Consider the following 24,586-nt stretch of genomic DNA (forward strand, 5'->3'; position numbering starts at 1 on the left):
GCCCCTCCCCGGCACAGACGTCCATCCGCTGGAACGACTGGACACCAAGTGGAAAAAGCAGGGAGTCAGGAGTGGGGTGGGTGTTCTCTCTCCCTACGAGCCCAAAATCCAGGATGAAAGAGAAGCCCTGCGATCAAAACCTCGGCCTTTGTAAGGAGTCGGGGTAGTGGCTGTGACAGCCGGCATCCCAGGTTCTGATGTGTATCACTTTCCTTCTTCGTCAAGAGCTTCCAAAGTTCCTGAGATCACAGGTTCTCCCCAGAAACGTGGAAGGCCGGGGGCCGGGTCCTCCCGTCCCCGACTCCTGGGCAGGTCCCCGGAGGTACCTCTGCCCTCACCTGGAGGACAGCCCTGGCCAGGCACACAGAGCTCAGGGACCCCAAGGCCAAGTGGTGGGGATGAGAGACACCTGAGGACGCTGGCAGGCATCCCGGTCAGCAGGGCCTGGGGAGGGGCAGGGCGCCGGGGCTGGAGATGGACACGGCACAGGGGAACAGAGCGGAGGGGAGCAAGTCCACAAGTGCTCGGACACAGGGGGCCGGAGGGAGGCCGGGGCCGGGCCGAGGGGCCGGGCGGGCAAGCTGGAGTATATTGGAGGCAGTGGCATCCCAGGAGGTCCAGCTAGGGTGGGGAATCGCTGCTGGAGGGAGCCCGCGTGGACGTGCACAGGGCGGCAGAGGCCGCGGCGGGGCCGTGCACACATCCCGTCAGGTATGCTGCTGCGGACACGGCGAAACCCCCGAACCACCAGCAGGAAGGTGAGCAGAGGGGCTAAGACGTGGGGGAGGGGGAGGGCTGGGTCCCGCAAGCCCTCTGAGCGCGGGGGTGGGGTCACCTCCCACCGTCACCCAGGCCTCGGCGTCAGGCTGCGCCAGGCGTCACCCTCCAGCACGGGCCATTCGGACCCTCTCCCCGGGGATGAGAAAAGATGGAGCCAGAGCTGGCGAAACACAGAGCCTCCACCCCAGCATGGGAGCCCCCGTCCCTGCCTGCCCGCTCTCCCCCGGAGCCCCACCAGTGCGCAGCCGAACACCACCCCCCAGTGCAGTGAACGCTCAGCACACGCGACCACGTGTGGGACCCCAGGGGCGGCCTGGCCGAGGGCCCCCAAGAGGAGAGCCAGGCCTGCGTGTCGAGCTGGGCGGGGGCTGCTGTGTGACCGTGGGTGAGCCCCTGCCCCTCTCTGATGCCCAGGTGCTCAGCTGGTGGTTGCACCCCACCCGGATGGACTCGGAACCTGGGATTATGACAAGAAGGAGGGGCGCGAGGCAGGAGGCTGTGTGGGTCCTCAGGACGAGCCTGCGTCCCTATGCCGTGCCCCACCTGCTGGGTCCCGGTTCCCTGGAGACACCTGCTCCAGAGACGTGCACTTGCCTGCCGTGGGGGTGGGCTGTGATGGGAGCGGGGCTTCCTGGGGCCTCCTCTTGTTTGCTCACCAAATGTCTACTAGGCAGTGATAACAGCAACAAAACACGGGCCATTTCTGTGACACGGCATGGAGCACGTGTGTCTGTTGCTCACTTATCCATCCAGTCTGCGCAGGGTGGCGCCCGCGGCCCAAGGCGAAATCCCAGCCGGCTGCTTTCCCACTGCCTAAAAGCTGCGAGGGGCTCTTACGTTTTTAAAGCTCAAGGAGGGATAAAAATCAAAGGGAGAATAATATTTCACGACCGGTGAAAATGACATGAGATTTCCGGTGTCCACCCACACGTGCCTGTTTGTCCGCACGCTGCCCGCGGCTGCTGGGCGGCTGTTGGCCCTTGGCTGGCCCCTGCTCGGCATGGCGGAGGCTTGGTGGTGTTTTTGGTCATTCAATTCACAGCACCCGTGTGGTCACCCGCGGTCAGTGAAGCAGAAGTTGACCTGGGCCAGGACGGCAGCTCTCGGAGTCCCGACCCCACGCAGCCTGGGTGGGCTGGCCGGGAGCCAGCAGCACCCCATCTCCAGGGATTCGAGCTGAGGGCCGTGCTATGGGTGGAGGTCGGGGCATCGTTGCATTTACAGGGGAGCTGCAGGCAGGAGTGGGGAGGGGGCTGGGGCTGGGGCACCCGGCCAGCTGGGGCAGCGGCTGGGCTGGACCCTGGGGGGACCCTTGTCTGTTCTGAGGCCCTGCCTGCTGGGGTGGGCATCCTCTGTGGCAGTGATTTTCGGCTGCGGTGCCGTCACCACTGGCAGAGTCAACATGGGTCAGAATCAGAACCACAGGCGCCGCAGGGAAGACGGGCAGCACAGGTGCGGACCGGAAGGAAGGGACGGGCTGGGCCTAGGGGGGACCAGGTGTCGCCATCCACGGCCAGGGTCGTGTCCCGAGTCAAACGATGGCTCAGATTCAAAGGGCCTCTGCCAGTTTGGGGGCTTCCTGAACAAATCGGCCCCTGGTCTGGGCACGGTATCTACACAAAAACCTCCCACCGGGACGGATCCTCCATTCCTGGGCTGCCAACAGCTCCGGCCCCCACGGAGCTGTCTAAATCAATTGAAAGCTAACTGACCAGCTTCTGGGGCAATAGCCAGCTTTGTGGGGGGCGGCAAACTGCAGGACCGGGGTTTTCCTTTCCTGAGGACGAGGGGTGGCCCCTGAGTCCCCAGCGGGTGCAGGATTCCACACCCAGCTGAGAGTTGCTTCAGCAGGAAGGACACGGGGAGGCCAAGAGCCCCAGATCCTCAGTTTGGGGGGGTTTCCAAAGCAGGCTCACCAGCGCGGGCCCAGGCCCTGCTTCTCCCGTCCGCCCTGGAGCCCCATCAGGAGCCCGGTGACCCAACAGCCAGCCCAGGACACGGGGTGGCTGAAGTGACACCAGGACACGCGGGCGCAGGGACTCAGCGGGCCCCCCCCAGCCACCACCCTCTGCACCCCTAAGGTCATGAATGCCCAGCACCTCCTCCTAGGCCGAGGTCGCTTTGAAGGAGGAAGCAAAGCAGGACGCAGGCGCCAGACCCCAGACCCAGGACCCCGGACCCTAGACCCCAGACCCCGGACCCCGGACCCCAGACCCTGGACCCCAGACCCCAGACCCCAGACCCCGGACCCCGGTTCCCACGCAGTGCAGGCTCCTGGACACACGCTCTCAGGTGACGCTCTGGTGTGAAAACGGACATTTATTTTCACGGTCAACTGGCGAGGACAGCAGGGGCGGGGCAGCCACAGCTCTGCCGCCACATCGCCCTCGAGGGGAGGGCGTCTCCGAGGAACCCACCTCGAGGAGGGGCATCCTGGTTCCCCGGCCGAGCTGGGCCCGTGTGGTCGCGTGTCCTCCCGCCAGGCCGACGGCGCCATCAATGCGCAGCTACAGCTGGTTGAAGGGGACCAAATCCATTGAACAGTTGATTTGGTTCCATTTTACCAGCGTTAGCAAAGCATTTGGGTCCCGGGTCCACAGGAAACAGCGACGTCGACGACGAAGGCGGCTTCCGTGTGACGTCCGGACGAGATGGGGGCCACGGGGTGTCCAGGCTCCACGCCCCCACCCTTCCCTGAGACCACCTGCGCCGAGGGACCCCCAAGCTCTGCCAGTCACAGCTGGAGTGGGAGGGGGGCGCGAGGGCGGGCGTGTGAGGGTCACGCACACACCCAGACACACATACACCCCGGACACACAGACACCAGAAACAGAAACACCCAGACGCCCAGACACACACACACACACACACAGACACGCACACACACCGGACACATGGACACACCCCCGCCGACACACAGGCAACACACATAAGCCCAGAGAGACACACACTCCAGAGACAGACACACCCAGACACACACCCACACTCACGGACACACACACACGCCAGACACACAGAGAACACACACACGCCCAGACAGACACACACACCAGAAACGGACACACCCAGACACACACACACACACACACAGATACATAAACACACCCCCCAAACACACAGAGACACACACCCCAGAAACACACACGGGGACAGAGAGACACAGACACATGCCCCCAAAACACACACAGCCAGACATAGACATGCCCAGACGTAGACACACACACACTCACAAACTCATCTTTACAGACCATTTGCACCCACTCGTTCTCAGAAACACACGTAAGCTCACATGCTTACAGACACACGCGCTCCCGGCCCCCGCTGCTGGCCCACGAGGACTCCCCGGCTGGGACCACTGGAGGAAGCCGGGGTGGGGGCAGGCAGAGGCCCTGTCCCTGGCGCCGACACCCCTGCCCCACAGCACCTCCCTCCCTCCCCTCCCTCCACTGTTCACTCACGGATTCTTTAGCAATCCTGCCTTTCGTCCGGCGCCCACGGCACCACCGCTAGTTTTGGTCCTGGGGCCCAGCTACCACAATCTGGACCTGCCCTCGTGGGCGAACATCCTGGGGGCCCGGGATCCCGCAGTCTTGGGCCCTTGTCCCCTGCCCCCATCACATCCCCAGCTGCAGCTGAGGCAGGACCGGCCCCTGAGCCCGCCTTGGGCACTGGCTGAGCAGAAGCCCGGCTTGCAGGGGCCTCAGTCCAGCCCGGCCCGGAATGGGTGGCTGGGCTCCGCCCCACGGAGGGGGCTGTGGTTGGACAGGGGCCCGAGCCTTTCAGGGAAGCCAGCCCCGTGTGGCGACGTGAAGGAAGACGGGGACCACACAGAGGACCCTCCCCAGGGCCCGGGCTCCTGGCCTGGGGACCTACAGCCTGTCAGAGTGTGAGGGTGGTCTCCTCAGCTCCCAGGACAGCCCCTGGGTCAGTGCGAGGCCAGCACGGGGCCAGCCCAGGCCACATTTGCCTGATGACCCTCAGTGACTTGGAGGGGACAAATTCCTCTTTAGAAAATTAGGTGTCCTGCCAGCACCCAGTTCATCAGGAGTCAGGCAGGGGCGGGGGGTGCCGGTGCCGGGAACGTGATGCCCTGTGTGTGGACCTCCCTCTGAGCACAGACCAGCCCGGCCGGGCCGGGTGACTGCGCTCACCCCTGCAGCCCCCTCTCCGCCCGCTGCCTCTTCTCTGGGGCCCTTTCTGGCCCTGCCTCCTGACACTGTAGCCGCAGAGGCTCGGGCGGTGGCGACGGGCGGCACGGCACGGTGCCCACCCTCCAGGGCCACTCCAGGATGCCCAAGACCTCAGCCCCCGCCACGCAGGCCGCCAGCTTCCCCTCCCGTCCCTGCCGCACTGCCCGCTCCCCAGAGCTGAGCTGAGCTGTGCCGCAGGGTCCCCCTCTGTGCATGGCCCTGGCCTCTCCCCTCAAGACCACCTCCCCAGAACTCGCAGGGAGCCCAGGGGTGAGTGCCAGGCGCTCTCAGCCTCACGTCCCGTGACAGACAGCAGAGCTCAGCCCCGGAGACAGAGGGGCTGGCTGGACCCAGGCTCTGCAAACACCTCTCTTGGTTTGACTCCAGGAGCACAGAGACGGGGGGCAGCCCTGAGGCTCCCCAGAGCGGCCGGCCCCCAGCCCCGGTGAAGACGCCGCGCAGACGGAGCCACCCAGCCGCGTGTATCGCCTCTGTCGATGTTCCTAACGAAGCGGAAGGTGTGACAAGCAGTGGGATTGACCCGTCGGCCCTGCGCCCTGGCCGCTACGCGGGGAAGAGGAAGAGTGCCACGCAGCTGCACCCCGTTACCCACGCGCTGGCTAAGTCCTTCCCAGGTCCACCCAGGCCCCGGCACCAACTTGGGTGCGTGACACACACACACACACACACACACCCCGCGTCCCCTGAGCCGGCGCGTCCCTACAGTCCACCATTGCTCTTTGATTTCTCTCCATGTGTCACTGCGTCTGGAAGAATTTCCCCAAATGCCGGCCTTTGCTTCCTCATCAAACTCTCCACTCCCTGGCACTCCCCTTGCACATTTCTCTCCACTTCCAGCCTGGCCGGGTCCCTGCTCGAGGCCATTGGAAACCAAAGCAGGAGAAGGCAGAACACCAGGCCAGACTTGGTCCAGAGCCCCGATTCTTTTCTGCAGGGAGCTGGGAGATTCTGCATCTGCCGAGGAGCACGGCAAACATTCCACCCATGGGCACCACAGTGAGGGTGCTGGCTGCAGAGCCTCGAGTGACCTCGGGTGACAGCTGATGGCCCTGGGGCCAGGGCTGTCTCAGTGAGCTCACCCCAGCCCCCCACGTGCCTGCAGGGTGTGAGCACCGAAGACGCCGCCTGCAGCCCTGTGCAGTTCCAGCTAGGAGGGCACGGGGGCTCGGGTGGGGTGGCGTCGCCTGTTCCCCAGACTCAGCCCACCCATCTCCCCGCCCCCGGGCCACTCTTCTGGGGGCGGTGGTGGGACGTCCAGCCTCTCCCTCCCCTCGCCCCCCATGCCCTTGTCCAGGGAATGTTCCAGCAATACTTTGCTGAATACATGATTACCACACTTGATTGTGCATTTGAAGGGCACTCGGGGCTGTATCCCAGCACAGCGGGGTCCACTGTGAGACGCACCTGCAGTCCAGGTGCCTGACTGTCCTGCTTCTCTGACAGGCGCCCTGGTCGGTTGTTTCAAGTCACTTTGGCAGACATTTCTGCATCCCTTCCCCTCTGCATCCTGGGGTCTCTCACCTACCATCGGGGATCCCAACTTCCTTGCAGTACTTTTTCTTTTCTATCTGGAAAATTCCAAATGCTAATGTCCCACAAGCCCCAAGCTCCCGAGCAGCCCGTGGCTCAGAGACCAGGTGCCCCACGAGCCCAGCCCCCCCAGGACCCCACTCCTCTTTCTCAGGCCCTGAACTCACCTCCCCTCACCACGTGGCTGCCCCTGACGCTCCAGGGCCTCTGACCCTATAGTGCCAGCCACTGCCAAGCCCTCTCGGTGACTTGCAATCGCGTCACAAACTCTGCATTCACGTGAGCGATGCCTCTTGCCCAGGGCAGGGCCTGCCCCTGGGCCGTGGCTGCAGGGCCTGGCACGGAGATGGCCGTGTTCTGGTGAATCTACCACTCGCCGGAGAAGCGGGGCTGCGGCTGGAGCTAGCAGGGGTTCCGTCGGCACAGCCCCTCCCACCCCCGCCCTTCTGCCTCCCTTTTTACCAGGGTGCGAAAGGACGAGGCTGCAGATAATACGGTTTGTGCATTTTATGAACCAAACAATTAAACAGGTTTTAAAACATCTGCTGATGGAATCATTCCACACAGGGAAGTATACTCAGCATTTTTAAGCAGCGACTGAAAACTGAAAACTGAAATCGCTGCCGAAAACACCAGCAGTCCCGTTAAAATCAATAGAAAATTAGATGCTATGAAAAATGTGATACGTGTCTAATTAGTTCTAATCGGAGCAAACAGCCCCGACAAAGGGCAGCGCTCCAAGATTTCGCCAAGACTTGCCGCCTGCAGGAGGCTCTGGCCCATGCCGGCCAGCCTTGCCCAGCGGGCCGGTGACACGCCGACACCCCCGGCCCTGAGCCGTGGCGGCCACCTCATCCAGGAAGTCCTCCTGCATTTGATACGGCCCCAGACCCAGAACGCAGGCTCAACGAGCAGGCACTAAACTCTGCACAACCTCGCCAAGTGAATTCCAGCCCGGGCCACCCCTGCACCCCCAGCGGTGCCCAGGTCTGACCCTGGTGGAGCAGAGGGTGGCCTTGAGCTCTGAAGCACTACACGCCAAGCTGGGAGCCGTGGGGCTTCCTTGGCCAGAACCAAGCAGCCCCTGCTCGTTGTCACTCCGTGCCCTGTCACCACTGTCACAGCTCAGTGGGGTCCCCTGGCCACTTGCCCCTCAAGGGTGGACGGGCGGCCTCTCACCCATGCTGCCCCACAAGCCCTGGCCCAGGACCTCAGAGAACAGCGTCCACTTAGGGCAAAGGATACCCCCCAGAGGAGGGCTCACAGTGGGCACTATGGCCAATATCCTCAGTGAAGACGTGGCACAAAATCCTGCTCAAGGGTGACCAACAGCCCAAACACACCTGAGGCCCAAGACGCTGCCCTCAGAGGCCACAGGGCAGGGATGAAACTCTACACCCCAACCCCAGTCATCACAGAGACCAGAGTGCCAAGACAACGGTCCCCTCCCCTCCAGCCCCATTCGCACACCCTCGGGGAAGGGAGCAGCTGCCGGCCACAGCACCTCCCTGCCAGGTTCCCTCCCCTCCTGACCTGGGAGGGTGTCACTGACTCATATCTGGATCTGTTTTGTGTTTTTTACTACGGAGTTTTAAAAATGTAAACATCAACAACCTAATATTTTTTCGGTGGCAACATTACCTATTAACACTCAGATTCACCACTAAATTAATTTTTAACTCCAGATTTTGGTTAATTACCGAAATAAATAGCAAAGAATAACAGTTAGTCCTGGGAGTGAGGGCAGCCCCAGCCGAAGGAGCCTTTCCGGGGGTTCTGTTCGGGCTGCTGGGACCGTACAGGGGAGTCTCGAGGGAGACCCACAATGAAGGGGCAAAAGGAACCCGCGCCCCCCAAAACCGCTCTGTTTCTTATTATCGCCAGCACTGACCCCAGCTGGATGCTGACCCAGACCCACTCAGCCCAGCTCAATAACTTTTCTGTCTACTCCAAAAAAAGGTCTTATTTCTCAACGCTGATAAAAGTTTAATACAGAGTTGCCCGGGTTTTTAATAAACTTGTCAACAAAAGAGCAGAACAAATTGATGGGCCCCTCCTAGAGATAAATTTCACCTCAAATAGACCCAAAGAGCAGGTGGGAACGGGGCGATGGGAGACGGGGGCGGGAGGGGACGCACGATTGTTTTGCTGTCCTTTGCAAAAACGGCAAGATAGATTTTTGTGTCTTATTATCTCAAAGACAGGGCCGGGGTAAAAGCTGGTGTGATCTGAGGAAAGAGAGCGGCTTGGCTGAGAATCAGATGTGAGAGCCCTGAGGTCGGGGAAGGGGGTGGCAGCTCCGGAGCAAACTGACAGCCAATGTGTCCAGAGGTAAGAAAAAGGCACTCGGCGCCACAGGGCCTCGCAGGAGCCCCACTGCATCCCATCCGCCTGCAGAGGTGAACCTGGCACTGCAGGGCTCAGTGTGCAGGCGCGGCCGTGTCACCACACAGATAAACTAGCTGGAGGTCCGGTGCGGCGGCCCACGGGCCTGGGACGCGGTGGAAGGCCTGAGCCGCACACGCGCATCGCCTGTGCTATCTGTCCCTAAACTCTGCCCGAGTTCTCTGTCCTCCCCCCAGTTTGGTGAGATCTTCTGGATGGGGAGACGCGAAAGTGTAGTCTGGGCCACGGGACTGGCACCTATGCTTCGAGGGGGACTCAGCGGGCCCTGCATTCCCTCACTCAGGGTCCTCTGCTCCACTGGCCTGGGGGTGCAGTTTGAAATTCCACTGTTAGAGATTCACTTTTTGGATTAAAGACGGAGAGAAAGCAAATTCCCCTGGTAAGGGAGAGACAAGCTACTGGCCGTGAGTCCTCTGGGGCACGTTGCCACATCCAACACGGGAGGGAATGGCCAGAGACAGATGAGGAGGGACCACAGGGAGTCGGGGCTCGGGGTACCCTAGCGCCAGCCTCTACCTTCTGCAGGACTGAGCCCCCTCCACCCCACACAAAAGCCCCAGCCTGGGCTGGGGTCCCGGCCCTCCTCAGCCCTTCAGTGGGCAAAGGCTCTGCCACGCCCTTGGATGCAGACAGCAGGAATCTCCAGGTACCACTGGATTTGATGCCCACAAAGGGGGCAGGTGGGGAGAGGAGAACAAAACACGGGCCAGGGGCAGAGCTCAGAGCCTCACCACCTGTCCTGTCGTTGCCACCACAGCTGCGATCCCGGGCACTACGGTGGCGGGCGGGGTGTGAGGGGGCCGCCCCTGGCCTCCCCCGCCCGGAGTCATCCGAGTTCAGCCTCTGCAACGGGACAGCTGAGAATGTGGACTATTTATACCAGCCACGGTGGACAGGCGGCTGGAGGGACACGCAGCCCGGTCGCCATATGTGGGCATGACCAATGGTGCGCAGGCCTGCCAGGGGGATGGGACCCAGAACTGCATGTCTGTCCTGGGTGTCCTTCAACCTCCAAAAGTCCCCACGGGTACGGGTGGCAGGATCCGGGGACAGCTGTCCTCTCCCCACCCTACTGTTAAAAATACCCTGGTCACTGTCCCTCTGTCCCACAGAGTCCTCCCGCACTGGCTCGCGCACACACCTGCCTCTGGGCCCAGCCCTCCTCACTGGCTCCCATCCCACGCTAGAGGCTTGACCCCATGGTGGGGGGACCCCAGACTCTCAACAACCAGGTCCTTTGGAGTCGCCCTGGATGGGGAGAAGCCAGTGACCCTCCCAGCAGCACTTGTGTAGTGGGCCTTCTCTCCTTTGTTTTCTGCCTGGGCTGGACACGGGGGCCTGGGAGGTGCCTCTGTACCCAGCGTCGCTGGCCCTCACTGGCACACGCACCCAGTCAGCCCACCCCCTTAGCCCGGGAAGCAGAGCTGTCCTGAGAGTCAGGGGGGCCTCTGAAGACCTGGGTGGGTGGGCCCAGGGAGCTGGCACCTTTGCCAGAGCCACTGCCTGAGTCTCTCCCGCTAAGGAGCAGCTGCGGGGCTGTCAGAGGCGGCCCTCTCATCCCTGCCCTTGAGATGCGCAGCCCTGCATCCCCCAGCTGCACCTCCGCACTGCAGCCACCTGGGCAGCAGCTCTGCAGCAGCCTGCACTGCTCCGCCCCCCAAGCCTCCACTGCCGGCGGGCCGGGCCTTCCCGGGGTCAGAGAGGCCTGGAACTCGGAGCACTAAAGGCAGAGTCCCCACTGCGCAGCCAGAAACACGGCCCAGGGCAGCCCAAGCGCCGCCCGGCCGGGTCCTGGCCTTGCAGGGCCAGTTGAGGAGGCCCGGAGCAGAATTCGGGCCAGAGCGAACAGCACGAGCTTCTGGGAGCTGCCGATGCTGTGCTGGGGGCCCCTTCCCTTCCCCAAAGTCACGCCCACCTCTTCTCACCCGGGAGGCCGGCCGCTGATAGGACAGTGGGCAAGGCCAGGGTCTCTCAGAAAGCCCCGGGAACCCCAGGCACGGCCACCCCGAGAAGCAGTGGACATCAAGGCGGGAGCAGAGCTGCAGTGGGTAGGAGGCCCTCTGCAATGGGACGTGCAGCCAGCCGCGCGAGGCTGAGTCAGCACGGCGCTCACACAGGACCACACACAGGACCACGGTTAACCTTTATGCTAAGGTGGAAGCAATTAATGCAACGTGCTGGCCCCGCCCTCTGGCCCCGCCCACTCCCCCGCCTCCCCAGCCTGCAAACAGCTCCAGGCCCATCTTCCCCGCCCAGTCCTGGCCCCCAAATTACTCAGGTTCCCTCATTTTTCATTTAGGACATTTGGGAGGGAAATTTGCCATTCAAGCAGTGTCCACCCTGATGGGCGGGGGCTACGGCAGCTCAAGCATCCGTCCTGTGGGTCAATGTAATCATCTCACTCACAGTTTGCTCTTCAAAATATTTTTCACGTGGGGCCGACGGCTGTAAAAGAGGTCGCTAATACCCCTTCACAGATGCTTTCACCAAGCCCCCCGCAAAGCCTCCTGCCATCTAGTGCTTTCTTGCATTTGACGCACCATCGAACCAGAGCCACAAGGTGTTCTTGGGAAGCCGCGCCTCGAGGGACGAGGTACGTGGCCACCTGGCTCCAGATAAAAAAAGACCCTGTTCTCCGTGCACAACACAGACGAGCACGCCCACGTGCACGCGTGCAGCATGGCGGGGCTGCCCCTCCCTCCTGACCCTCACCCCGGACTCAGACCTGCTTTCCCTCCAGTGTGGAAGCTGCACGTGGAGCGTGGCTGGAGTCTGTGAGCCGTAACACAGACACATTTGACTAATTTGGCCCTGAACTGATGAGCTCAATTCTCGGACCTACTGTTTCCACCAGTGGAGCCTGGGGCCGCCACAGAACTGCCGTGGGCCAGTCCTGGAGTGTGTCCGGGAAAGCCGGGAGGCTCCGTGAGGACCTACCCCTCTGCAAGCTCAGAGAGAGGGGCACTGGCCGCCTCGCCCAACCTGGGTGTCTCCCCACAGCCGCACAAAGCCACCTGGGTCCCCAGGTTGGAGGGCGAGCCCCATGGGTGTGGGGCTGTCCTGCTCTCACCCCACCCAGCTCACCCCAGGCTCCTCTCCCTCCGCTGGAGTCCCAGAGCCCCCGTGCCAGTGTGTCTGGGGGGTCCCCTGTCCAGCAAAAGCCCCTCTGGGTGGAGCACAGACACCGTTCCCGCCGGCCTCTCCCCTCCCTCACACAGAAAGGCCCGAAGACCCCACTCAGCAGAATGCCATCCTTGCCTGGGGGACCGTCCCTAGCTCCTCCCCTGGAAAGCCAAGAGTCGGAGCTTCGAATACAGAAAATACAGCCCTGTCAGTGTTGCCGCGAGGCAGCAGGGCCACTGGGTGAGGGGCGCACACCGGGGAGGGGGTCTGGCAGGGAGGCATCCCAGTGGCGCCCCTTTTTAATTCGGCAGATGAGAGACCTGACATGATTTACAGCTGAGAAGGCCGCGGCTCTCTCCCTGCAAACTCTCTAGTTTTACCGCTCAGTCAAACCTAATTCCAAAACACTAATGCTTTTATTTAAACACCACATCCTGCAATAAAGCCTTAATGTGCAGCGGGACATACAGAGGGGAAGCAAGTGCGTGTCTGCAGCCGGCCTCAGTGACCGTGACCGGCTACTTCCCTCCCTGTGGCCGGAGCTGGAAGCAAGCAGGGCAGAGGTGACCTTCCCAGGGATACCGGGCGCTGACCCCTCTGGGCCTGGTGGCCGAGAGGAAAGCAATGCCCAAGGACAGTCCCACCTCCCTGCTGCGGGGTCAGAGGCGGGGAGACTTGAAAACGGGGTCAGACCCTCAACTACAGTCAACTCCCCAGGAGGTGGCGGCCACACAAGAGCTTGGAACTGCCCACGCCCCCTTGTCCCCAGCTCCGAGGAAGGGCCTGAGTGGCTCAGGGAACTGGCTGCTCCCAGACCTTTCCAGCAGCTGGAGGAGGAGGCCTGCTCACTCCCTCCTCCCTGTTCCACCCCCCATCCCCAGGAGCCAAAGTCCTGCCAAAGGTCAGGGTGCAGGAGGGGCTGGGGCACCTGCCGTGGGCCCGGGCGGCAGTGCCAGGGATGGCAGGGAAGGCGGGATGACTCACACTTTGGAAAAATGGCCCTGAGGCCCATGGAGAGTGTGCCCCGGGTGGCGATGGCGGCCTCAGCCCAGCTGCAGACGCCGCCGCTCCAGGAGCCAGAAACTGACAGGGCCACCCCGTCCCCCAGGGCCCCCTGCCCTTTGCCTTGCCAGGAAAGGACTCAGACTGCGGAGACAGGCTTCGAGGGCTGGCCACAGCAACTGTCCCCAGTGCCTGGGTGGCCACAGTCCAGCCGTGGGACCCACAGGACATCACCCCAGCCCCTGTCCTGACTGGGACCTGGCTGGCGGCAGGGTAGGTGAGATGCGTCCTGGTCTGCACGATGCCAGCCAGCGTGACCCCGCCATCCTTCACAGACCAAAGTGCTTTCAGCTGGAGTTGCTAAAGTCAGAGAGCAGCGTGAGGCCTGGCGGGGTGCGGGGGGCAGGAGGCAGGCCCAGGTGGGAGCCGTACAGGTGCCCGAGGTGTCCCCGAAATGCTGGGCCGGGGTATTTCAGAGGAGGGAGAGAGGCCTGGGGCCAAGGGGGCTGAGCCACAGGGTGCTCTGCCTCGCAGGCGCCGGAGAGCAAAGACCGAGTGTGTTTCCCTCAAAGATCCTCTCGCACGTGGCCACACAAGCCCCTTCCCTCCCGGCAGCTGGCCCGTCCTTTGGGGAACAGGCTACTTTGCTTGGCCTCTGAGCAGTTTTCTGCCCCCATCACACAAACAGCCCTTTCTTCTGGCAAATGACCCTTCCAGGTGGCAACAAGTGATACCCAGATCCCCGCTGCCCTGCCCCCCTGCCCCTGCACGCCCCCCGGGGACCCCACGCCTGCCACGGGCCACGTCCCCTCTGCTGCAGTCAGCACGCTGAATATTTAATGTCTGGCGAACGCTTCCACCTGCTGACACAGGCAAAGTGACAGAACAATACCGGCAGGGGACAGGCTGGCCACCGACGCCCAGGCAGCTTGCCACCGAGGCCCGGCCCAGCCACAGCTGCCGGCCTGTCTGTCCCCCGGGCGACCCCACAGGCACGCGCTGCCCCCTTCCTCCAGTGAGAGAGTTCCTGACCTGAAATACATACTTCTTTACATTCCATAGCTTAGCAGGTCCATATGGGCACATAAAGAAGTATGTTTCCCAAGCAGGCAGTTCAACGGCACAGCTGTGGCGCTTGGGGAAGGGTCCCCCTGAGAAGGCTGCACAGAGGCCGTCGGTCTTCCACCCGATCCAGTCCCTGGAGCCAGCACACCCCACCCCGCAGCCCCCAGCCCCGTCTGACCTCGGCCCTCTCCTCTCTCTCTCTCTCCCTCTCTCCCTCACACCCACGCGCGTGCGCACGCACTCGCGCACGGGCAGGAAGGGCAGAAGCAGACAACGCACTCCAGAAAGTCTCAAGAATCCCTCTGATCGCCACCGCAGTTGTTTAGTTTTGCGTCAACGACACAAGAAAGGACCCAGGCGGCCACCTGCCACCCTCACCCCAGGAAGGATGTGTCATTCCCTCCCAGAGACCGTGCCCGAGCCCCCGCCGGCAGCCTCCCCCTCCACCTGGGCGCCCCCGTCCTGACCAAGTGCACAGGGCGGGCTGTATGAAGAGACAGCCGCTCAGGAGGACCCCTCCATGGGGGCCAGGGAGCAGGGTGGCCAGAGTCAACAGAGAGCTCAGCACCGCTGGCCATGAGCGCAGACGACCGAGAAGCAGACAGGCCTTACCTGGGCAGCTGGGCGGCTTCCTGGGCAGGTCCCTGATGATTCGGCCTCCCAAGGGCCAGCGCCCCCGAGAGCTGGGCTCATGCCCCTGTCTTTGAAGTAGTGCACGAGAAGGGCGGCTGCAGGTGGACCTTGCGTCCTCGGAGGGCGGCTGGGAGCTGCTGGGAAGTGGCCCGGGCCGCGGCCAGCTCCCTCGGTGCCTCGGCCTGGCCACAGTGCAGACACCCAGCCCGGTGAGGGACTGGTGCCGGCTTGGCCTCCCGCCTCTGGCCGCCTGCCCCTCTGACCCCCTCGCTCCGTCCCTCTCTCTCGCCTCCACCCTTCCTCTGCCCTCCACTCCTGGCGCATCCCCACCTAAAGCGATGCTTGCGCCAGTGGACGGCTCACACGGACGCCCAGGGCGGCTGGTCCTCACCTGGCTCTCTGTGGCCTGTGCCCAGCCTCCGCCAGGCCTGACCAATACAATTTACAGTCCGACGCAGGGGCTGCCTTCCTGTTAATGAATTTCCCCGGTGCTCACCGCTTCTGATGAACCCGGTAAACAGGGTTTAAGCAAACTTAGCAAGCGGCCAGCTAAGCACTTTCGAATACGTAATTGTGTCGATACTGTTTTCCACAGCATTTCAGAATTTCCCTGTGACGGAGCCGCGGACGCCCCTCCTTCCCCACCACCTTCTACGTCCACCACGAAGCCAGGAGCTTGAACACCACAAGAGTCTGTAGCAGAGCAGCAGGTCACTGGGGTCCGGTCCCCATGCAGGAAGGGAAGCCACCCCAGCCCAAGCCTGCGCTGGGAGGACAGAGGAGCCCACAAGGTGTCAGGAGCAGCGTGGGACAGAGGCCTTGCCGTGGCCCAGGTGAGACCCACAGGTGAGGAGGCAGGACAGGCAAGGAGAACGTCACTGACTGCCGGACGCTCGCTGGGGGCGGGCAGCCGACCGGGTGCAGACACAGAGGGTCTGCCTGCTGGGCCCAGGTCCTGTGTGGCCGGGAGCTGACGAAGTGTGGAGTGACCCTGCCCGCCCCTCCCCACCGGGAAGCCCAGCCACCCCTGGGTGGATGGGCCCAGAGAGGGTGTCCAGCGCTGCTGCCACCCGGGGCAGGGCAGTGTCTGCAGAGCCTGCATCGTGCAGAAGCAACTGGGCGATTTCTCAAGTCCCTGGGCTTGGCAGCAGCCCTGGGCGCAACTGGGTTGGCGTTTATATGGGGGTGGGGTGGGGGAGGCGCGATCAGGGCTCCAAGGGGCACCCCCACTAAAAGGAAAGCGCCACCCGGCAGGAAGACACGGGGGAGTGATGTCCCACTTCCATGGGGCTGCTGCCATGTGTCATCTTCACGGAGCCAAGGATAAATAAAGGGCAACCGAGACAGCTGCTTGGGCCCCCCGACTTCTCCTCAAGCCCCCCAAGGGTGGAGAGTGCCTCGAGAGAACCTTGCATGATAGCTGGAGTCTGAAGTCTAAGTTTCCCGGCTACCCTCTGACCAACGAGGCCTCAGAGGATGGGAGGCATGGCCAAGGCTCAGGCCCAGGATCGCCCCCCCACCCCCATCGCCACCCCCAGGCGTTCGTATGGATGGTGTCTGGAGGTCAGGGGAAAGCTGGGAGCCCCAAAGGGCAGGAGAGTCACCCCAGGTCCAGCCGGAGCCCCAGCGAGCTTCTATCCACTCAGAAATGAACTGCAGCTACTTTTCAAAAAGTTTCCCACCTTGATAGAAAAAGGAGAACCCAGCCACCTCCGAGGGGACCCCACAGGGGCAGTGAGCTGGCACCGGGCCCCTGTGCCAAGCCCAGGCCCTTCAGCTGTGAATGCTCCCAGCCCCCAGCGGGGTGGAGGTCAGGATCTCTCGCAAGAGACCACTGGGCTGCTCCCCTCCAGCCCCAAGTCTCCGCCCACGTGCGCCCCTGCTGCGCCCGCCCAGCACAGGGACCCTCCCCACTCTGACCCGGGCTGTGAGAGCCGCAAAAGTCCAGAGTCCCCACCTGGGGCAGCCTCACCGCAGCCCCTGCTCCGGGCGGGACCCCTGCCCCCAGCGTGTCCACGGTTATCGCTGCAAGTTCCAAGGTAAGTTTCGCCTCGTTCCCACCCGAGCTGTGCTTGGCTGCGGGTTAATCACACCTTCCGCCCAGCCCCCGCGGCCCCCACCCCAGCACCTCGACCCCCGCGCACCCCATCTGGAGGCGCCGCTTCCCTGCAAAATGCCCGCATGTCAAAGTTCTTGCCTCCCGGTTGGACGCGCCCTCCCTGCCCTGCTGGCTGCTGGCTCTGCAGTTTTCCAAATGCGGACGATGCCACGAGCCAAGAGAAAACTCCAGAGCACCCCCGGCTGGAGCCACGCGGCGCCGGCACCACAGCTCCCACCTCGCCGGCGGGCACACCCCCACCGCAGCGGCCGGCAAGTTTGCGGGGGCCGTCCGGGCGGGTTGAGCGGGACTCACCGCGGAGCCCCTCCAGCCGGGCTGTCGACCGCAGCCGTGGGCTCAGGGTCGCGGCTCCCGGTACGATGCGCCCCGTGCGGCTCCCAGAGAGATGCTGCTGCAGCCGCGGCAGCGCCATCCACCTTCTCCCGGAGCCAATCGCGAATGCAGGGGTGGGGGAGGCCGGAGCTCCCGACGCGTCCGCACTTGGGGGGCGGGGTGGGGGGGGCAGGAAGAAAGAAGACACCAGGCACCCCCCTCTCCGCACCCTTGCCCTTCCCCCAGCCCTCCTCAGCAGCGAAGACTTAGCAGGGAGGGAGATCTTGAGAGAGAGGGAGAGAGAGAGGGAGAGAGAGAGAGAGAGGGAGAGAGGGAGAGAGGGAGGAGGGAGGGAGGGAGGCTATGCGGAGTTACCGAGAGCGACCTCGCAGCCGCACACCTTGAGCCCTCCCTGCCTGGGCTGTGTCTGCAGGACGACCCTGCACCCCTGCACCCCAGCCGGGGTCAGCACAAGGTAGAGGTCAGGTGAACAAAAGGGGAAGGTCCCAAGGGTGTGCAGGCTCACACAGGCGAACGGCCGGCCCGCACGCGAGACCCACACAGGCGGGGGAGGGGAGGGGAGGGGAGGGCTGACCCGAGGGGCAAGGGCAGGCGTGGCCCCCTCCTCGGATCAGGAGCCGGCCTCACCTTTGCAGTCCTTATATACCCGGACAAGCATCCCAAACACGCGCCCTGGCCAAGTGGCCCCTCGGGCTGTGCTCTCTGACCATATTTAGTCAAGCAGGGGAAAAAATAGCCTGTCAGCTGGGCCGCGGCTGGCCGGCCACCGGGAACAGGGTGGGAGCACCAACGCCATTGACGGCCGGTCCTGGGCCCAGGCTGCCGGCCTCTTCCCCTCCCGGCCCCTCCCCACGGGCCTCCCACCGCTGTCCCTGCCCTGCCATCCCCCTGCTATTTTTAGCCCAGCCCAGTACAGAGGCGCCTCGGCAGCCGGGGCAGACACCTCTCAGCCACACAGCCCACTCCTAGGGGTGCCCTGGGGCAACTCGGCGGCTCCCCGAGACCCGCTGCCCTTTCCCCATCCTTGGCCTCCAGCGGGCTGGGCACCACCGCTGCCCCCTCCGCTTGGCCCTTTAGCCCAGAATTGGGGCCCAAATCAGGTGGTGAGGGAACAGCCAGTTTTCCAGAGGCTCCCAAGCCAGGCCCGTGATGACGACAGGTCACCTTGGACAGAGAGCCAGGTGATGAGCTGGCCACACTCCACCCTGCCTGCAGCCGGGGCCACGTGTGAGCGGGATACCCCGCATGGGTCCGAGTGCTGGTTACGCCTGGACACCCCCTGGGCTCACGCCTGCATGATGTCATAGCTGTGTGCTGGCACAGCCCACGGGGACCGTCCTCAGGGGGCCAGGACACAGAGGCCGACCGTCCCCGCCATGTGTGGGCCGGGCAGGTCTCCTCGCCTCCCTGGAGTCCCCCGGGACCAGGGCAGGGGACGGCAATAACGGGGTGGACCCACTTCCCCAAAGGCTAGGTGCAGGGTTCACGTGGGGAGGGGGAGGGGGCAGTTAGCATCTCTGTTCCCAAAGTGCCCGCCCAGAGTGTGGGCAGTGAGAGGCCCGCTGTTGTGGACAGCCATTTCACAGCCCTCCGTCCCCTGTGCCACCTTGCAGGCATGGCCCAGCCAGGGACATGGGGTGTCTGTGCCTCTCAGAGCCGGCTCCCCTGTGCCCATCCCCCCATGACAACCCAGGCCAGGCCCCTGAGCGCAGGGTCCCAGCCCTGGGACCCGGTGTGGTGGGGATGTTCTTTGTGGATCACCCGCTGGGATCCAGCCTCTCCCCCCCAGAGCGGCCCAGGGTGGGGAAGGGAAGGTGGTGCATCCCAGCGGTGCCATGCGGGCCGGCCGAGAGAGCAGGGGCGGGGGGTGGGGTGCCACGGGGGGTGGTCCCTGGAGCAGGAGCAGGACTGGGAGGAGTGGGGGGCTGGGGTGGGCCCAGCACTCCCGGGAAGCTCTAAGCGGCCCTCAGGTCACTCTGGGTACGGGGCGTGGACCCTGGGATGTTGCAAGCTGCCCCCATCCAAGTGCATTTCTGGGAACCCAAAAGCCACGTGTCCTCCAGCTGACAGTGAGAGAGCAGCCAGCGTGAGGGGCAGCAGCGGAGCTGGCGCTGCACATGCCCCCTGGACCCGCTGTTCCCCTCCCCACCCCCCTCCTCTCTCTGGGCAGGCAGTGGGCGGGGGAGGGGGGACTCACAGAGGTTGAGCAGGGAGGGTCAGGGAGTCCAGGGACCCTCGGCTGGGCCTGAGGTGGGGGCCGGCCTGTCCCTGAGGCCACCCCTGTGAGTGACGCTCTAGGCCGTGAGGGCAGGGAGAGGGTGTGGAGCAGATGCTGCCGTGAATCACCTCCATAATCACCTCCTGTGGCAGCCCAGCCCTTCCAGACCAGGACGGGGCACAGGACTCCCTTCCCCGGAGAAGGGGTGGTGTGTGTGGACTGTCCCAGGGGTCCCCAAGGTCCCCAGGACCAAGCCAGACGACAGAGCGCTCTGTCCATTTATCCACACAGCCAGCTTCTACAGCTATTCCAGAAGCTTCTCTGTGGATTACCTCTATCTTCAAAGCACCCCTAAGAGGTAGGTATCCTGCTGTCCCCACTTTACTGGGGGGGAGCGGGGCTCAGAGGGGGAGCTGACTTGCCCGAGGTCACACAGTGGGGGCAGAGCTGGGCAGTGTCCTGCGGTCCGGCCACTGCTCCGGCCCCCTCACTGGGGCAGTAAAGACAGACCCAGCATCGCCTGCCTCGGGTGCCGAGCTTTGGATGTCCTCAGGAAGGCGGTGAGTGACGTGACGGCGCTTCTCGCGTGAGGATGGATAAGGCGACCCTCCCTCATTCATTCACCAGCAAGGATGTGCAGCTCGCCCACCGAGACCACGTGGGGCTGGCCGTGCGTGTCCGGTGGAACATTCCACCGTGGCCGATGTGCTCTGCTTCCCCCACGGGCCACCACGCTGCACGTGGCTGCTGAGCTCTCACAGGGCGGCTGGCGTGGCTGCAGACCCGACTCTTCGATTTGATGTCATTCAATTAATTTTAGTTTCAGTAGCCACATGTGAGCAGCGGCTACTGTGCTGGGCGGTAGGAGAGAGAGGACCGGGAACGAAGCAGGAGGTCCTGGGCCCACAGAGAGAGCAGTCTGGGGAAGGGATGGGCTTGTAGGTCAGAGGTCAGGGGAGGCCTCCGTCGGGGATGGAGAGGGGCCCAAGGGACGTCTGAGGTGCAGCGGCTGAATGTCTGGGGAGCACCCAGGCAGAGGGCAGGCGGGAGGGCGGACGGACCTACTGCGGGGCTGGGCACAGGTGTGGTGCTCAGGTGGGAATGCTGCTCAGGTGGTGGAATGCTGCCGGGGGCAGGGATGAGCCGCACAGCCCCAGGCCACCAGGGGTGACGCTTCTTAGCGATGCTGCGGTCCAGCGGGGAGGGGCACTCAGGTCCTGGCCAGACCTTGAGAGTTTGTCCGCAAGATTTGCTGACCCAGGGGAGGCGGTTACAGAGAAAGGGGGGAGGGTCAGGTGAGCGGTCCCCGGGGAATAGGGTACCTCTCCTGAGAAGGTGGGAGGGGAGGAAAGGGCAGGCGGGGACTTCGCTTCATGGGAGGGACTTCTGCCCAGAGCCGGCCCACCCCCCACAGGGCAGGAGGTACCTGAGCGGCTGTGAGGGGTGGAGGTGCTCCCTGCTCAGAGCCCCTTGCGGGGCTCGGAGGGGTCCCCACGACCGGCCTGGGGGGCTGTCTCCCGGTGAGGAGCCCCTGGAGCTCGGGTAACTGGAGGCAGGTGCGGTTTCTGGGTCCCTCGCCCAGTGGACCCCTTGCCCCTCACCCCCTGAGCCGAGGTCGGGGAGCCGGGAGCAGCTGCTGGAGAGCAGTGACTTCCTGGAAGCACTGAGGACAGTAATGGAGCCTGAGCTGCCCCTGGGGGAAGTGGCTTCTGCCTGAGAGCATTTCCTGAAGCTCCATCCCCTGGGGGCACAGGGCGGGGGGTTAGGGTTGGGCAGGCAGCCCTCCCGTGCATCCCACCCCATCTGCCAGCCTGGGAAGAGAGGGGGTGCAGAGCCCAGGAGGCCCCACAGAGCCCGGCTCCAGCCTCACTGAGAGACCCTCGGGGGCCTGGGTGGGACGGGGCAGTGAGAGGCCACTCTGACCTCAGAACCTCAGCTTCCTTGTCTCCCGGGTGGTGAAGAGGCTGCAGTGTGGATAGAGCCCCTGGCCGAGGCCCCAGCCGGGGAAGCCTCCAGACAGGATCACTGTCTCACCCACCAGAGGAGCTACTGGTTGGATGGGTGGATGGATGGATGACCTCATCAATGGGTCAGTCAATCCCTCGGCCACCGGGCAGCCGGGGCAGTGGGCAGCACATGGGGGGCAGGGTGAATATGGCTGGACCCATGTCAATGTACGTTCAGCTCTGGGGGTGGAGGTGAGGCTGGGGTCTTATTTGGAGCAGGGAAGGGCAAGGCTGGGCCAGTGCCCTGGGAGCCACAGTCAGAGGGCGGAAGCCCCTTCACCCTAGCCTGGGCACCCACCACCCCAGGAGGCACCCAGAGCCGTTCGAAGCATCAGTCCCGGGTCAGCGCCGTCCCCTCTGACGAGACCCTGTTCCCGCTCACTTTGCTCTATCCTGAGTCTTTAAACAAAACAAAATAAATCCTAGGTTTTATTTTAATATTTCATTTGTACTCTCCGGCAACAGCCAACACAGTCTCTGCAATGGCCTCCCTCTGCTGAGATGAGCCCAGTTTTCCCATTGGAGCACCTGAGCAGTCAGACGTCTCTCCAGCGAGTCCACGGAAGACGCTCGTCGTCACCGGTCACCAGGACAATGACCGCAGAGGGACACCGCCTCACACCACCAGGACGGCTGGAAAAAACAAGAGCCCCAAACCAGAACATAACAAGTGATATTGTTATCAGCGAGGATGTGGTGAAATTTGAACGTCAGGTGTTGCTGGTGAGAATGTAACACGGCGCAGCCACTGTGGAGAATCGTCAAACCATCACAACCAGCAATTCTGCTCCTCGGTACGTGCCCCCAAATGAAACAAGGACCCAAACAGGTACTCGCACGCGAGGCCTCACGGCAGCCAAATGAGGAAACCCAACGCCGGCTACCAGTGGGCGGACAAACCGCGCAGTGAAGGGATCCAGCCACACCGGCCACAATGTGGACCCATCTAGGAGACACGGTGCTGAGTGAACAGGCCCAGACGCAGAAGGCCGTGTGTCGTGTGATCCCATTACACGAGCCGCCGGGGCAGGAGAAGCCACCGAGACCGAGCAGACGGAGGGAGGGGGAGACCAACCACCTGATGGGAACTGGGCCCCCTTCGCGGGGAGGAGGACGTCCTGGAACCAGAGAGGGGGTGCTTGCACGGCACTGTGACTGTGCTAAATGCCACGGAACTGTTTGCTTTTAAATAGCTAATTTTATGTTGTGTGCATTTCACCTCGATTAAAAAACAACAGAAAAAGATAAGTGAGCTCAGGGTCCAGCCCCACCCCCTCTCCCCGCTGACCCCCACCGCCTGGACGCAGGACCACCCAGACCCGGACACGGCCCCTGGGATGTGAAGACTGAGCTCCTGCTCTCTTAGGGACCTGAATGATGGACTCCAACCTTATCTGTCCCAACACCCCGACACCCGGCTCCACTCAGGCCGGGGAGGGGGCGGCAGGAGCAGGGAGGAGGGGGGTGGAGGCGGCTGCTGCCCCTCTGGGCTAAGGATGGCCACGGGCACAGACTTTGGGAGGGTGTCACATTGCCCAGTCCTGTCACAGCTGGAATATTCCCTGTGGGATGGACAGAATAATGCCCCTCTCCAAAGAGGTCCACATCCCGACCCCCGGAACCTGTGAATGCATCACCTCCTGTGAATGCAGCTTCTCTCCTGCCTGGATGGCGAGACCACAAACCTGGAGGCACAGAGGGGCTCCTATAGCAGCTCGGGGGTGTCTGCACTCAGCCGGTCGAGAAGACGTCCACCCGCAGGACTTCTTGGGGCCTTTCTGAGGCCAGTGCCAGTGTGCATGTCGAGTGCCCAGCAGCCCAGCCTCAGCTGACCACCCCCTGCTCTGCTTGCCCACACCCTCACCCACTGGCACACACAGGCACACGGCAAACCCCAGTGCCCAGACCCTCAGGTACACAAACGTGCATACATAACGGTGATGGCAGTGGGAAAACCTCCCTGACAGCTCGTAAAGAAAGTTAGATTTCATTGCCATGATGTCAGCAGAGAGCAATTTGCTTCCAGAGACGTCCCATCCAGAATGGTGACAGCTTCGCCATCATGGAGACGCAGTATATACTTCGGGGACCTGGCCATGTGGCACCACCGGAGCCCCTATGAGGGTTAGTGCAGCTTCGGGTCAGCAGGGAGGCCTTGGACCTGCCCTGCAATGAGCCCCCACCAGCCCAGAGCTCCGGGGGGAGGTAAAGGAAGGCCCCGAGAGCAAGGGGCACCAGAGGGGAGGAGTGCTGGGGGTCCAGGCTGAGCTCCGAGCCCTCAGCGGTCACCCTCCTGCTCTGAGGGCAGAGACCATCCCGCTCCTTCCTCTGCCTCCCTCTCCACGCCTCCGTGTGTGCAGGGGGTGACAAGGGCTTCTCCACCTGCAGAAGCCTCCCCCATGCGGAGGACTCACACGGACTCATCTTAGAAGAAAATGAACTGAAGCCAGGGAGTTTGCTCTGAGCCCCAACGCCGGTGCCCTGCCCCCTCCTCACACAGACATGCCCACAGAGGGACCCTCACCACCCGGCTGACCTCGACATCGCCCCTGAGGACAGGGCTGGTACTCCCACTTCTGCCCGTGGCTGGTCCTACAGGGAATGAGAGGCAGGAAGGCGAGGAAGCGGGGTGGCCAGGTCCCCTCACCCCACTGGGTCCAGTGGCCCCCTTGGGGAAGTATTTTTCTGGGTCAGTCAACAGACTCCTATTTCCAGGGAGAAAGAAGCCCCTGATCATAAAGCCCGGGGAAGGGGTGTGGGGAGGTTCGGGGTCCGTTTCTGGCGGCATTTTAAGGAATCCTGCCTTAAATGTGGAAACTCATCACAGCCGAAAGCTTTCCCGGCTCCTGCAGAGATGCAGCCGTCAGAACAGTCTGTAAAACAGAGGGGCTCACAGCTCTGCAGGCGGGTCCTGGTGCCCAGCACAGCTGCGGACCGGGCAGCTGGTGGCCTCACTTCCCCGGGCTGCCTGCCCTTTCTGGGGGCTCCTGCCCCGTCACGGTCATCACGTGGTCGTCCCAGTCACCACAGCCAGTGCTGAGTGCTGTGCGAAGCCTGGCAGAGGCCTGCTCTGTTCTCCCAGGAGTCTGGGGAGCAGCTCAGAGTGGGAAAAACGTGGCCTTGGCGGCCAAGAGAGCCAGGGAGTTGGGAGACAGGCCGT

This window comes from Phocoena sinus, chromosome 15 (assembly GCF_008692025.1).
Source record: "Phocoena sinus isolate mPhoSin1 chromosome 15, mPhoSin1.pri, whole genome shotgun sequence".
Classification (NCBI taxonomy): Eukaryota; Metazoa; Chordata; class Mammalia; order Artiodactyla; family Phocoenidae; genus Phocoena; species Phocoena sinus.